Source organism: Harpia harpyja, chromosome 5, assembly GCF_026419915.1.
Source record: "Harpia harpyja isolate bHarHar1 chromosome 5, bHarHar1 primary haplotype, whole genome shotgun sequence".
NCBI classification, from domain to species: domain Eukaryota; kingdom Metazoa; phylum Chordata; class Aves; order Accipitriformes; family Accipitridae; genus Harpia; species Harpia harpyja.
In genome coordinates, this window is record NC_068944.1 from 67,753,582 (window position 1) to 67,770,603 (window position 17,022).

The following is a 17,022-nucleotide window of genomic DNA, read 5'->3' on the forward strand; positions in this document are numbered from 1 at the left end:
GGTGATGTAAACCATGAACTCCAACACTGACTTCACTGGGCAGATTGGCGTATCTCCCTTGAAAGTCTCCTCTTACCTACCACTTTGGCTCACTAATCAAATTTAATAAAACAATACAGGGCAGCACGTCATGAAATCAAAGCAGAGGCCTGGAATCAGGGGACTTAGCCTTTTAAGGCAAGATAAATGGCCGTACAGGGGTACCCTTTACAAAAAGCAGTAAAGCACTTAATAGCTATAAATTCCAGTCAGGATAACAGTCATTGTTTCTAAGCTGGGCTGCATAAGTCAGGGAAAACTCCATGCAAACCAGAGCATGCTGCTTCTGGTACCTAGTAAGACAATCTCTACGCAGTACTTCTGCCACACAGAGTCTAAGGTTATCCCTATTCTGGGGGTATAAAGCAGACTTCTAGACATGGAGTCAAGAGCACCTAAATGTAGATGTTGATGTGCAGGAGTCTACATGTGCTGCCAGTGCTTGAGCTTCTATTACAGGCAGTGGAGACGTAGAGTGGGATGCAGCTTCTTAAACCCAGACATGTCTCTCATTTGTGAGGTCACAGGGTATTCTAGTAATAGAGATCTGTCAGTGCTGTAGAGGATTGGCAGCTATGGCAAAAGAATTAAGGAAGAGCTGTACCCTTTGGGAGAACAGCTGGAGGGCAGGTGGCATATCCTGATGGCACTAGATACCTATATTTAGACAACTGAATCAAGCATTCCTTCCATTGACTGATGCTACCAATGGCATCACCTGACTTGTCAGCAGGTATGTGCTCTAGAGAGAGGTCTTTGGGTTCTCTTGACTAGAATGATTTGGGGCTTGAATCAGTTGGCCACACATTGATTTCTGGTGCCATTTGTGAGGCCCTAAGGATATCTGACCAGAAGATTAAGGTTGTATTTCTGTCCAGACATCTCTCTGGTCAGATATGTCTCTTTCTGATTATCTGTATGTGTAACAATTGTCTAAGGGTTATACCTGCTGAGGAAAGATAAGCATTATATAAGGGTCAAACCAGCAGAGTCATGATTATACCTGACTCAATAAAGGTCACGAATAACTTTTAACAGAGGTTCAGCACTTAATCTGATGGAAAAGATAACTCCCTTTTGTTTGATAATATTTATGTGAGTATAAATCTGTAGAGGAGTTTGATTTGGTCCTAAACCATGAAGTTCAAAGAGAGTCCCCTTTAACACGCTGAAACATAGGGATATATTTTTCTTCCCCCTTTCTAATGAGAGCCAAATTTCCAAGTATTCTGATTCAAAACTTTCACATGTGATGAACTGCTTTAGCAGTGCAAAGAGATATCTGGGATGGTTCTGGCTGCCATAAATATTCAGAGATAAATCAACCGCAGATATTACCCTTTAAAAGAAAAGGATCATTGGCACTAATTCTATTCATTTATCCAAAACAAGCTCAGTGATGTAGATTTAACAATCCCACCCCTTACCCTTTGCTTTGAAATATCTCCAAATTATTTTGCTTATCTTCTTCCTTTCCTATGCATTTTGGTTTATATTGACATGGATGTTACCACCTGTGAAAAGGGCTTTGTACTGGTAGTCCTGTGGCAGCTTTCCCTCCCCCTTGTTCATTTCAGAGTTGATCTGGGTGGTCAGGAAGCAAAGGATTAAAGAAAAAATAGCATGCTGCATTTATTTAATGGCATTTCAAAGCAAAATACCAGAGTAGTAGGGAGAGCAAAGATTGGGAAAAGAAGCTTCCTCCTTGTGTGCTCTCTGCAGCTCCATGATCCGCACTCTCGTCCCCATTCTTTACCCCTTTCTTTGCCCACCTTGCCATCAATGTGGGTTAGGATGTCTCTTCCCTCTTTCCTTCACAGCTATTAGAAAACCTAATGATGGGGCACACTCGCAAGAGGTAGGAGATATAGGTTTGAATGCCTTCAGGATGAAGATGTGATTCAAAAAAGGATTTGTCTAAATAAGCACTTTAGGCTATCATACTAAAAATTGATGACCATCTCCTATTTCCCTCCTCCTTTCTTTATTCTGGTTACATTTTTCAGTGGAAGTGGCTGAAGTTACTGGATTTCATACTGAGATCAAGGGGGGAGGTAGGAGGCCCCAGGGGATTTTGGCAAGGGGTACTACAGATTGATGGGGGGTGGTGAACAGGTACTAAGACTTTCTGTGCTATCGGAATGCTGTGCAAGGTAGAAGGTGGTACTGATTTTCTGTCTTGGTGAAACATAAGTCCTAGGAAACATCTTGGTGCTAGAGTTTCATCAAGCTTTCCAGAGATAGATACCCAAACACCATCTAAGTTGGCCTCCAAGTGCCCATGTCTTTCTGTTTTGTCTACTTTTTGTTTCTGGCTGCTTAATTTGAGTGACTTTCAGTTCTCTCTTTGGAATATTTTTGAAAACTCACAGAAATTTTTGGTCATTCTTAACAGATTTTCAAGCAGGTTGAATGCTCAGTTTCAGAAAGTTTCAGTAAACCTCAAGAGCTTAAAGGTCCTAAGTAATTCAGATGCTTTAAAATGTCTTAGTTTATATACCATTACAGGCCATCTGTAATACTGACTTCTGGTGAGTCTCAATGACACAATATTAGGAAAGGAAAAAAAAAAGTCAGTCTCATTCTCCACTATCTGCGCTACAGGCTCAATAAATATAGGGGTTTTAAAATAAATCTAGGATGTTAATCAAAGCTTTGTACACATGCCCATCTGTCATGATCTGTGATAGTAAAACCCCTGCCGCTAACAGTATAGAGAGAGATGCAATTACTTGTCTTATAACTAGAAACATTAGCAAACACTACTGGATGCGAAAAGCAAATAAAAGGACAAGCCAGACACCCACAAATTATTAATCTATGCAGAGGACCTTCTGTTTACAATTAAAAATCTAACATTCAAAGCACTAAAATCACCCAACCTATCAGAATATGGAACAGCTTCATGTTGTAAAATCTATCAGTCTAATCAGATGTCTGTTTTCTGTCATTACCCAAAAATTTACCAGGCCTTTGGAATTAGAATCAGAAAGACAAACACAATTTATATTCTGATCAAACTGGCCTGTATGACATAATCAAAGACAAGATGAAACTGGCCATCTCAAGCCTCTGAGCTGAGCTAGTACTGTCAAAACCATTAGTATTTGACAAGTCCATTTTATTTTATTGTTATTTTTGCAGAGGAGGAAGGAGAGGGAAACAGGGCAGTTAAGCGCTGCCAGATGACAAAGTCATAACCTACAGGAAATTATTTAGATGGTATAGTAAAAATTTGATATTAAACCCTCCTGAAAAATCTACAGAAATAGACGAGTACCACACCTGAAACTGTCAGCCAAGACGCAACAACACCTAAAGCTATAACAGGCAGGGTTGGGATTTGAAAGTTATTAAACATCCCTGGTTTTGAGATCTGCAAGAACCAGCTACAAAGTCCTATTAAGGAAGAGGTGGGTGCTTTATAAATCATCCTGTGATAGTGGAAAAAGGAAAAAAGACTGGAGGATATATAGCTGGAATGTTCCTATGGCGGTTTTAAAAGCCTAGATTCAGTAGTGTCCCTCCTGACAAAGGACAGTCCTATGGGGTCATGTGCTTATCAGCTCTGCTACTTCACTAAAATTGCGTAGAACATGAGAGATGCCTGCATGGACCAAGGCAGATCCAAGGCCAGCAGTAGAATTGGTGTGATATGCAGTGCAAATGAGATGGATCTTTTAATGTGTATGAGAGAAGAAAAATAAATATATATATATGTGAAGGAAAAGGGATTTGGGAAAGTTAAGACATTTCCTGAATATATTATCACATATTCTGTTAAGCAAATAGACTTTCCAGAATCAGTTTACTAACACTAAACCAAGCAAAACCTGAAGCCTAAACAGTTTTAATCTGGACTTTTCTTTTCCTTTTTTTTAGTTTAAGTAGTTTTAGTTCTTTATCTTAATTAAAACACCAAGACTTCATTGGTTTGGTTTTAGGTTTCTGATACAATCATTCAGACCACTTGAGATCCAAGCCTTTTCCTTTACATATGTTTGAAATTGCTGTGGCACAGGAAGTGTAAATAAAAAAGAAATCAAAATCAATAATTTGTTGGAGAAAATAACCACATTTATATAGCAGTAAATATTTAAAACAGTAGTATGTACTCCCTAGACTTAAAGAATAAAATAATATTTTTCACAATATATGGAGGTAATTATTTTTTTCTTCCTTCAATTTACAGCAGCTCCACTGACTTCAGTAAATTGCTCTTGGTTTGCACCAAAGTAACAGAGCAAAATTTGACCCAAGGATTTCAACATTTCTTTTAAATCTAAATTTATAATAAGGCACAAAAACTTCTTAATGATGAATTGTTTTGTTGCTAGGCAGTCTGGCCCTGATGGGCTGTTAAAGTTTGATTTACTCTGCTGATCCATGACCTCTTTCTCTGACAACTCATTTTTTATGATTATTTATTTATATTATAGAAGCACGTAGGGCTTCTGAGGTGGTCAGGACTTTATTGTGCTATTAGGCACTGTCCAAACATGCATAAAGAAAAATCTCCTTATTCTGAAGAGTTCATTATTTATGTAGTGGGTACAGTTTTTTTTAGGGAGCAGAGCGAAATGGAGGACTGAGCTTTAGCTCTCCTGTGCTGTGCACTCTGCTCTGTGTAGGAGGGATGCAGGCACTCAGTACCATGCATCGCACAACGACCTGCACCACAGAGACACAACAAGTTAGAGGGGACTGGAAATCAAAGCTTTTATCTGATCTTTCCAAGAAAGACAGGAATGGAGGGAAGGACACTCTCGTCTTTCCAACGTCCTCTACACAAGTTGTTGTGTGTACAGCAGAATTAGTTAAACTAGTTAAACCTGATGAATTTATTTGACATAGGCTAAATAGTACAAAAGTTGTTGGGAGAGAGGGAACAAAGACACCCACTACCACACACACTTAGTGTGAGGGAGATGATGTTAGACTCAAAACACATTGGTGTGGATGTTCAACCCGGGAGTCTGTAATCATTGAGGTTCCTGCCTTGTGCACTCCCCAGCCTGACAGCTACTTACTGCAGAGCTGCTTGTGAGTATGGGAGATCAGGCATGGGTTAAAAAAAAAAGAAAAACAGCTGTGCAATATTTATTTTGAGAACAGAACAAGTGCGCAAGTATTGATTTCCCCAAATGGTACAAGACAAAAAGGTCATATTTTCAGTCCTCGAAACCTCGGTGCCTTGCTAAAGTTCTGTGAAGCTATTTCACCCCAGGTATTTGTGTTTCCTTAGCTGAATGCCGTTGCCTCATGTCCCAAAGGGGCTGTGCTGCAAATGGCATATGAAAATTGATTGCTGAATTTCTGCCTGGCTCACAGGGCTCTGCAGGCAGTGCCGTGCGTGAAAATGGTCAGCCATTGCACGGGCCACATCGGTTCTTTGCAACACCAGCTTGAGTTACAGACATGGCAGAAAGAGAGCTCTCCATCCACTCCTGCTAAGCACAGATACAACCATTACTGGGGCGGGGGGAAATCTGACAGGCTAATTTGGTTCAAAATCACGCACAGCAAATCGCACCCTCTTCAGTACTCTGCCTTTTTACACAATGTATCTTGCTTTTAGATGAGCTTTTGAGGTGTTAAATAACACTAGTTTGGGAGAGCAGAGGCCAGTGCATCCAAACCTGTCAAGACTTTTCTCTGCTTTCTCTTTTTTTGGCTAACCTTTCAAAGCAGACTTGCTGCTCACAACAGAGCATGACAATCCAAAACCGTACAAGCACCTGGAAGTGCGAATCTCAGCTACGGGGCTTAGCTTTGCCTTGCCTGATGCTTCACTTGAGGCATTAAAACCCAAGATTTTGCTCTTAGTCTTACTGAAAATGATACAAATCAGGGATTATTCCACTGAAGTCAACGTAAATTTGTGGTAAAGCTTATCTGAGTGATAAATATCTAGTCCCCAGACTTGAACAAAACAAGTTGGGCTAGTAACTGAATATGCTATGGTGAGTGCTCTGAGCTATGTATGCTGGAAAAAACACAGAATGAACCCATGGCTTCCTTCTAAGAACAATGATTTGCCCTCTCCGCTTTGTCCACTTTTTGCAGTGTTGCCTCCTATACCAGAAGGTTGCTTCTTTCCCCTGTTCTACTCCCACCTTTGTTCAGGCTGCAGTTTAGATGTCTTGTGTGCAGAAAGTTGGTATTTTGGACTCAGGATAAAGTTACATAAATATAAAATAGTTGACAATACTGGACCAGGTGCTCAGTTAACGTAACTCAGTTTGCACAGAGCTGACTTATTCCTGCAGAGGACTCAACTCGGTGTTAAACAGCCACACAAAGGTTTATTACATCTCTTGTGTTTCTCCCAGAAAATGTTTGCATTCTTTTTCCTCCTTCACTTTGACACTGCATGCTCATCTGCCAGCCAGTATGACTGCTTTTCTCATTCCAGGTAGGTCTGTGTTTGCAAGAAAAGGGACCAACTTAAGGCTAAATTTTCTGCAAGATTTTATCTGCCAGCTGCGTCTGCCTATTTGCTGTGTCTATCCCTCCTGTTTGTCAACTGCTTTCAGCAACCAGCTTTTTGATAGCCACAAGGTTCAAACTTAAAAGCTGCTCACACTGTTGTGCAGTACCTCCATGTTTGTTTTTTTTTCCCCCACTTTGTATCCAAGCAAGCGTACCAGACGCAAAGACACTGGTGTTGCCTCCTTTCTGCCAGTCATGCCATGTGATTCCTGTTGAATGATTGTGATTGTGGGGTCAGGATTTTTATTTCTGTATTTTTACCTTCTATGTACATCCAGCAATTCCCTTCTCAAGTGAAACATTTCAAACCAGCACAGCATGATGTGGCAAAGACTGCAGAAAAGAATGGTCTGACAAAGATGACATGAATGGAGGTTTCCAGGTGAGGAAAAAGGTAATTAATGTCGAATGAATTACCTCCATGTAGAGGTATTAAGATCAGGCACTACCTTCATCTTACATCCGAAACCTCTTTATATATGCAGATGCACTAACATACATTCCTCTGCCTGCTTTCTGAGCCAGGCAGCTCTGTAAGCAGGAAGGCACTGGTACAGGACACATTACAGTGAGACATTGCACATTTTAATAGGTCCACTGTAAGCCGATGTCATCAGCGTGGGCACATGCAAATATACCCTGGATGTTTCCTTCCAGTAGCCTAGGCTTGCGTCTTTCCCCTTATTACTGGGTATCCTAATGTAGGAATTATACATACTTTTACCTCTTCCTCTCTAATGAAATCCACATTTTCTCCATCTGCCTCATAGGCATGAGGAACACTTCCACACCCTTCACGTGATCCCCGGGAGCTCTCAAAGACTTGTCTTTGCATTCATTCCCACTCTTTTGATTATGAGAAACTCTTATGTTATCTATATAATTTTACCTTCCTTTACTATCATGAATACCCCAGAGGATCCCCACTCTGGGATTCCTTATCTGAGGGCAATAGGACTTGTAGACTTAAATAGATGCATAAGAATATGCAGGATCTGAGCCAAGGCTGGATGTCACTGTTATGCTGAGCCCTACACAGAGGAGGGGGGAGGGACATGTTATATGTAACTTTTGAAAATACATGGGATTCTTAGGTCAACCTCTCTGTGAATTCCCATTCTGTGCACCACACAATCAATCACTAAAACTCTATGGACTTTCAACAAAGTTGTAAACATATACATCATGACATATGAAGGGGAAGAGAGAATAACTGTGACTGTGTTAAACATGAAGTTCTCAGGAGACGACACTTCCAAGGTCACTTACATCAGTGTGTGAGGATGTAAACAACACCTTACAGCTGCATCTTTACAATTGCCTGTGAGTAGGAGCATCAAGGATGTGGGAGAAAATGGCCCTGTATGCTCTTGATGTGCCCTGGATTTTTCATGTTTGGAGTCAAGCATAATCTAACCCACTACTGAGGCACTGTGCTGCTCTCCCTGAAGATAATGGGGAAACTCTTTTAGCATGTTGGAGGAAGAGCATGCCTATTATTTATGATGGTGGAGCAAGGAAATGCTTCAGTACCACCACTCATCAGCAGGAAAGGGAGTCCAGAAAGAAACATGGGTTTCAGTATAATCTGAAGGTGCCTAAAGAATTTTTGTTTCAATCGAACACTTCATCTTTCCCCATAAGCTGCCTGAATGTTGAATGGCAGTTTTGTGGACGGTGTATTTATAATATCTTCATTGCATAAGCTTTGATGTCAGTATCCCGTTTTGAAATTGTTGGCTTCTCTGTTAGTGCAAAGAAAGATGATTAAAAGACTTTTGACTGAAGCTTTGCTGACACATGATGTTAAGAGATTTCAGTCCTTATCTTTGCCAGTTACGGCATGAGAAAGTCAAGGATTAGACCATTAATCAGCACTTAGGCTTGTAAAAAAATCCGTTTTGATCATGCGACAGTACTTGAAGGGCTGATGTGCCAGTATTGTTATTTCAACATGATGAAGTAATACAGAATATCTGTTCCATACTTTCATCTTTTGAGCTTCTCTTGAAAGGAAAGTGAAGAATGAGACTACAAAAATATATATTGTAAACATGACTGTATGAAGAACCTTAGAAAAGAAGAATGAAAGCCAAGTGTTGAAAACCTGGTGATGTTTCTTTTATTCTCTTCTTGCGTGAGTCATGCAAACTTCTGTTGTTTCTTTTTCTTCCATATATTGATCCATTGCTTAATGGTATTCATGAAATTCAAAACTTCCTTGGATGCTGCTTTAATGCTTGCATTCTTAAATCTACTTTTTTAACCTCAGCCTAAACAACTTGGCTTCTTCCTCCACCACAGTTTAAAACTCTAATTGATAAATTGCTAATGAAGATTCCGGAAGAAAAAAAAAAAACATAAAAAGAGAGGAAAAAAAAATCTAATCCATTGTCTTCATATAGAACAAACAGGCTAACACTGATGAAAACAATGACTAGGAGAAATGAAAAAAAAAGAGAAATAAAAATGGTGTCAATTGCCAATTAACAAACAATTATTAATTATTATTTTTCAGCAGGGAGGAAAAAGAAAAGAATGATTGCTTTGCAGCATCAGCCCTGGTGCTGGCAAAACAATGCTCCAGATGGTTATCTACCTGCTGACTTGAAGTAGGGTCAACTAGAGCAGATTGCTCAAAGCTACATCCAGCTGGGTTGTAAGAATATCCAAGAATGAAGACTCCACAACCTCTCTAATCAACCTGCTCCAGTATTTGACCATCTCACAGTAAAAAAGCTTTCTCTTACTTTTAAGTGGAATTTCCTGTATTTGTATTAGAGTTTGTTCCCTCTGTCTCTTGTCCTGTCTGTGGGCAAGCCTGAGAAGAGTCTGACTCTGTCTTCCATACTGCCTCCCATCAGTTGTTTATGCACCTTATGTGATCTCCTGCGCCCTCTCTTCTCCAGGCTGAAGAGTCCCAGCTCTCCTAGCCTTTCCTCGTATGTCAGATGCTCCAGTCCCTTAGTCATCTTTGTGGCCCTTTGCTGGACTCACTCCAGTATGTCCATGTCACTCTCATATTGGGGAGCCCATCACTGGACCTGGACACAGCCCTGCACCTGATCACCGTAGTCTATCCAAATTTCTTTATTCCTATTTCTCTATGATATTGCTTTCTAGTTGCTGTACATGGGGGTGTGTGTATGTTTGGTAGAGATCTTCAAGCCAGACCAGCCAGCAAGTGCGAGGAGACCACCACATGAAAAGACCCAGGCTCTGAGTTGGTGACCAATAAAGGTGCCTAGGGTCTAGACCTGGACCAAAGATGAACTGAAAGTCCATGGTAATGTTCAAGAGAGCTGTGAATGTGGTGTGTTTGTTAATATGGAGAGTGAGGATGTGTGCATGTGCACGGTCTCTGTAGGTCCATGTTTGAATCTCACTTAGATGAGTAGCAGGCTGAGGTGAAAACCCAAGCTAAGGTGTAAAGAACTGAAGGCAACAAGAAAACTATTGCAAGAGATCAGAAGAAAAAGGATGTGCAGTCCTGACATAACCTGATGAAAGACATGACAAGGCTGGCTACTTGAGGGAGGGGAATATTTTAGCTTGTAAGAGTAAGCTGGGGACAAAGGATCTTTTAAAACAAATTTGAGAAATGTTTGAGAAATGTTTTGATTTCTGCTGGACTCTTCTTAGTTTGGAAAATAGGTCCTCCTATGAAGAAAAGTGCTAAAATTATGGTATGCAAAATATCAGTGTTCTTAAGCAGTGATTTGGTGAACTGACTTACAGGTGCATGTGTTGAGCATGTTCTGAAAAAAGTCAGGAATTATAAGATCCTTTATGACCACTCAACTTTTTTTTCAGCAAGAAACTTCACCACAAACTTTCATTTTGAGGTCCCAAAAGAACTGGTCAACAAGCTCTTTTTTTTTTTTTTTTCCCCCCCTTTCCCCATTCATTCCCTCTGCCTAGCTCTTTGGATGTTCATTTTTTAAACTTTGCCAGTATCTAGATTGACAATATAATACCAACACAAAACAATAGGACTGAAATAATCCAGAAAGTGTTCTCGCTGCATTATGTCTAACCAAAGCAAGCACACGAACTGATATTTGAAGACTAACTTCTCTAGTCCTTGCAAGTTCTCATGGTATTAACACAGCAACAGATGGATCATCTCAGCCAACTGTATGACTAAGAATTAAATGTTTTATCTAAGTTAGCTGTTAGGATCCTTCAGTAGTCCAATGGGGAGAGAAAAACATATCCAAAAAGTGACTGGCTTCACCTATCTCATATGCCACCTCAGAAAGAGATGGATTCCCTCTGGAGGTAACTGCCTGCCTCCATTAGTGAACACACTCCAGTGAGTAACTTTTGGACAACTAAAATTCACCAAGAGGGATCCTTTTGTCAAACTCTGCATGTTCCTTCATGAGTGTGGGTCCACTTTCTTCAAAATTCTGTTATTGAATCTGCTCATTTTACTATCTAGTCATCCTTGCAGTTGGAAGGATGTGTATCTGAACTGGTGTTGAAAGTTGTAGGATTAGCTGAACGAGGTTTCCCCCTGTACCTTGATGATATTTTACAGTCTCTAAAACCAATTCAGTTTTTGACAGAAAAGGTGAGCAGTCTGAATGAATATCTGCTACCCTGAGGCAGTGACAGTTTTTCCATAAATATAATGATTAAATCTTTTGCCTAATGTATTCCCAGAAAAGCATTGCTTGGACATCTTCCTACAGTCTTGGTCCATGCTTTAAGAGAATTGGTACCCAGCTGGGGCAGCACATTTCTTCTGTCACTGTATCTGAAAATCCCACAGTCAGTTATTGTCCCTGTTGCAGGGCAGTTGGTAATGGATGTTGACATTGGAAAAGAAAGCATCTAGTAAAAAAGAAGCTGCTGTTCTTCCATTGATTAGGTCCATAAGCCTAAAATATATACAGTTTAAATAAAAAGGACTAATTTCAGCCACATATCCTGCTGGAGAAACAAATCCAGTTTCTAGTTCTTTCTCAGTAACATCACTGTATGTCTTTGTTCTGCATAGTATAATGTGACAATTCAATCATTTGCAATACATTTCAAGTGGAAAAATCCATAATGTGCTATTCACTGAAGAGTGGTATAATGGAATTCTCTGTATCTTCATACATGCTTCCAGATGTACTGTTCTGGAATTACCCCAAAAGAAGAAACAGGTATGGTATTGTGAAGGGGAATCAGGTGTCCCACCTGATCCTTTCAGCAAATGTAGGAAGACTTTTTATGGGGCTTCACCACTAAGCAACAGTCATGTTTTGCTGACAGCAGCAGTATGGACACCAGGCAATCCAAGTCTTGGAGGAAGGTTGTAAGGTTATTCATAAATGATGGGAGAAATTCTGCCATCTCCCATCCAAACACAGGATGCACGAGGAGTCTGTAGGAGTAGGAAGCAGCTGCAGTGCCGGGGAGGTCCTCTGTATTTTGTCACACTGTTTTCTACCATCCAACACAACTGCATGAGCCAAATGTATCTGATAGATTGGCTTTCTCCTTAACCTCACTGGCAGTGATCATGTCGAAGATTAAATCTGCATTGTAGAGAGTGACAGATGCAAGCAAGCTCTGCTTGTTCACTCAGCTCACCAAGGGCAGTGTGATCACATCACTGCAGTGCAAAACTCAGGTTAATATATGCAGTTAAAAGGAAAGGATATATTAACTGGGGCTTGACTGCCAGTTTTGGCGCAAGAGCTGGCTCATGTCTCCTGCTGTGGTTTAGTGGGCAGAGCAGGCTCATGCCAGCTTGTAAGAAATCATATGGACGTATCCCACGCTGCTTCTCTGTTAAGCTGGTGCAGCCACCAGTAGTGCAGCCATTCCTGAGGGATTTGGAGTTGAAAGGGAGCAGGCAGTGTTTGGCAGGCTGGAAGGTTGAGGTATTGGTTAATTAAATTCCTTGTAGGTTTTCCCTTTATGGTAATGCTAAATCCAGGGATAAGTTGTCCTGGCAACAGCTTTGGCTACTGTTCTTCCCACCCTTGCTTTTATGCTCCTGATTAAAGGTACTTGAGTATGTAAATCACCAGCTGAGGCTGGTGGATTTATTTATTTATTTCACAGAAAGTAGTGCCCATATTAATTGATAATACAGTGCACTTTCATTTGTATTTGAATAATAAAACAATGTACTCACTCTTCAGAGCTCAGTCTTTAGCCAACAACATATATTATTCATTGTCTCAAAATGTAATAAAGATATATACTTAATATCTGCTTTCCAATTAAACTTTATGAGTGGGGGTTGACTATGGTTATATTTTTTGGCTGTGCTTTTTAATTTTCTTCTAATGCTTCCCTGGGAATTCAAGAGGCAGCTTCAAGCATAAACATGTTGAGTGTTAAAATAGTGTAGTATATTTTATGGTCAAAATGTTATTACACAGATTTGTGGGGCTATCAAATGTGGTGACTGAAAGTAGGCATTGAATCTGCTTCACTTCATTTCTCCAGTAGGCTTCAGTGTCTGCAATTTCAGATTAAGCCAATGGCACCAGAGATAAGTGGCCTGTTTTTTTTTTTATTTGAAGAGTGGTGTCAATTGCCTACTTCAAAACTGTGGATCCTTGGTATTTCTGCAGATCCAATCACATTTATTATTATTATTATTATTATTATTATTATTATTATTATTATCCACATTGCATGTTTACTAAAGAGTCCTCAGGCATAAGTGAGATGTACAACCATAGGTTTATGTCCCTTGCTTTAGTTAGCTCTGTTTATAGGTTGGGTTCTTTATAAAAATGATAATTTTAGTCACAGGAACTTCTGGAGGGGGTGCAGCAACTGATTAAAATGTTTCCCCAGTGATTCCCTGAATCATTCCCTGGAAGGATTTCACTTTTTCCTGGGGCTACAGAGGAAGTCTAAGGAAATTCTCATCAAAACGCAGCCAATGAAGTTATGTCATGTCCAATCCTCCATTATAGCTCCTTCAGTTCACCCAGACAAAGAGGAGAAAGGAGGAATACAATTTGAAGTACCCCTGCTATTTTCATATCTCTAATATGAAAACAGCAGAAAACATTTCTGAAGACACAGCTGGTTGACTGAACTAGACAGCTATGAGATGACATACCTGTGGCTGGCTGGCAGCCCAGACTGCAATGCAATTGAGTGTGTCTAAATGGAGATCTCCAGCAAGCTAAAGAGAAAAGATACTCCTGTTAGGAATTCTGTGCCAAAAAGGATGGAAAAATGTTTTTAAGGAACAAGTAAATAGGGCTGTGCTCTTTTCAGAATGATGATAGGAAATGGGAATTGAGAGCTGGATAGATTTCTGGCTATGGGAGACCACGGATCTGCTGGCGATGATGGTTATTGACTGGTGTATGGAGATAAAACCAATAGAGCTCAGGAAGCTTCTGAAGAAGGGAAACCAAAGTAAAGAAAGAGCATTCTGGAAAAGAGCAGCTCATTTGGGAAGAAGGGTAGTTTTTGTTGTTGTGGATCACTGTTTCACTTACTAAGGAGATAGGGGAATGATAAACTTCCAATCCTCAATAGCAGAAGAGCAGCCAGTTTTCTGGAGAAGGAGGCTGTTACCAGAGAAGGTTAAATTAATAACAAAATGGATTAAAATATGAACTCAGCATAATATCAAAAGATGTTGAGAATAAAATGAATCAAAGCATCAAGAGACATAAAGAGGTCTTTGATTAGCTTTATGCCAATAACTGGGAGATGAAATGAAAAATAGCAAAGATTTGAAACTATTTATTTGTAAGAATTTATTAACCATCTGGGCATTTATAAAGCCTAATAGGAAGGTCTGTGTGACTGAAAATTTAAAAAAAAAACCACAGCGGTTTTGGTGAGTTGACTGTGTAAAGGAGACAGGTACTCTTCCAAAGTTCACTTAGAGTTGCCAGACCAATCACAACTTGGTGGTATCTGCAACAGACCGCCAAGCCAAGACAGAGCACAGAATGACTAACCTCTCCTCTCATAGAGGGGGAAAAGCTGCACTAACATGTAGGGTGGGAGACTGTGTGAGATATATTTGACTTCTTGTGCTGAAAGAAACTAAAAGTTCTTTAGTTTTAGCATCTAAACTTGGGGAACTCAAACAGCATTTCGAAAGATTAAAAGAAATAGATCACAAACCTGAAAGATACGGTTGCTTAGGTACAAATGATTTTTACTTGATTACATTTGCAAGCAAAATAACAGAACTAAGATCAATGGACTAAAATAGATACTTGATGTTTTAAAACATTCTGTTTCACAGAAATCAAAACAATTAGGAGGTAAATCAGCTGGGGAAAAGACTATCAACAAACTGATGAATTATGATTGAGAGCGGTTGCAGAACATTTCACTGGATGCTTCAAAAGCCACATTCTGACAGTGGGAACAGAAGGCTTTGCCAGCTATGAAAACAAACCCAAACAGTTAGAAGCTTACATCAGGAGGGAAGTGAAAGGACTTTATAAAAGCATTATAAAGCAGTGGGGCACTGGTAGGGGAGAAAGTTGATACATATGAGTGCAAGCAGGTACCGTGCATTTGCAGCTACATGTAGTCTATCATAATATTTCTGTAGGTTTTATCAAAATGGTAAAGCAATAAGAGTAATCAGCAACAGATACAATTTAGTAAGAGCCACGATAAAGTTTCCACTGCAGAAATCTCTAAGATTAACTTGCTTTCTAATACCAATGCTTTAGTTCAGGCAGGGTTAATTCAATGAAGTGTTCTGGTTCTTTCATGTAGTTGGTAAATTAAACATTGCAATGTTTTCTTTTGGCTATATAATTTATTAATTCAGTCTCAAAACTTTGCTCAGTAACTTCATAGGATAACTAAATTTCCCATGTAATGTTATTAATAAAATATAGACTATTCTTGCAAAAAAATATTCTTAAATGAAACCTTCTGAAATGTTGCTGTTTGCCTCATGTTGCTGCCTTAGTGAAACAGCCATAATTTAATCTGCCCACAGAGTGTTCAACATGACACCCTTAATTCTCCTTCTTGACAAGGAGCAAGCCACATAACGAGTAGCTGGACTACCAGCTTTTAGAAACTGCTTTTTCCTCTGTTACTTTTACTTAGTGCAGATTCTTGAGGAACCAAGGAGGTAGGTGGCCAGCAAAAGACATTATAGAGAACATGCAGTAGAATAGGTCCAGATGGCAAGTGACAATAAGAAGGGAAGAAAGAGTTGGCTGATGTGAGACATGTGGAGAAGGAAAAACCAACAACCTTATTCATCTTGTGTGTATATGCAGAGCTGTTCCTCCCCCTTTTTTTTTTCTCAAGGGACCAAAGACATTGGAGGGCCCAGTGCAGCATCATGGTCTGGTACTGAGTTCATAGTTCATTACAGAGCAAAACAAGGACCCACAAATGTTAAGTAGAAGAAGTTTTTTCAGAGCAGTTGGTTCTGTTTTCTGGGATGTGTGCATATATATTGCATTTGTGGACTTTGCCATCCAGCCAACTCTGAGCTTGATTCAGGATCCACTGTGGAAAATGTTTGTACTCTAAGGTCTTTGGTGCAGAAATTTGTTTCTGGAAACCTAAAATATCTGCAGAGTCTGTGGTGTCACAGGAAAATTGAATTGTTGGAGGCTTTGACGAGACAGGATGAACACAAAAATTATCTTTTCTTGTAAATGCACTTCTATTTCAGTTACATCCTATGTGCCCTGAATCCTATGTGCCTCTCTCTCTTTCTCCTCACAGCATTTTTTCTTGGTAAGGTTCTTAGCTGAGGTTATTGGCTGAGAAGTTTAGTGCAAAAGTCAGCATCTAATAACTTGCTAAGACTTAACTGGAAAACAAACTGAGGAATGCTTCTTCTTCTCCAGGCTGTCAGACAGAGAAAAAAGCATGCTACTGTCTTGGAACAGCATCTTTGCTGTTTCAGTTGCGTTCATATTGCTTAAAGAGATGGTTACAAAGACAGAGAAAACTAGCTGGGCTGTAGGGGAAACTCTCCTTGTTTGCAGCCAGGGCCAGTCTGGGCTACCAAAGCTACAAGGCACCTTTTCCAGCTGCAAGCCAGCTGTGCTGTCTGCAAGACCAGGGGAGGAGGCATTATAGGGCTTTTGCAAACACTTTCATATTTCTACTGTGCAATGATATCACATCTTATATGCTATATCCACAGGGATACATGTGCTTCTTTCAGGGATGCAGAGTCTCTGCAACATCCTCCACTTTCCCTCTTTGTCTGATAGTTGAAGTCAATCCTTCAGGGATATTAGTTCAACTAATGACAATTGCCCAGCAAAGTGACTACCAGTGAACTCTCAGTGTCTCAATAAAGATATCTCAAATAAAATTTAAGACTGCAAAGCGTAATAGCTGGCATTATGCTGCTTGGGCAACCCTCTTTGTCCTCTTTCCCCTTTAATATTGAACACTTTCAGTCAGAGAATAAAAGAAATCATCTGTGAGCATCCCTTGTAGCCCATAGGGTAAGTCCAGCTGCCCACCCTTGTGGCTACCCTCTGTTGAATGTGGCCACGCTGCCCACCT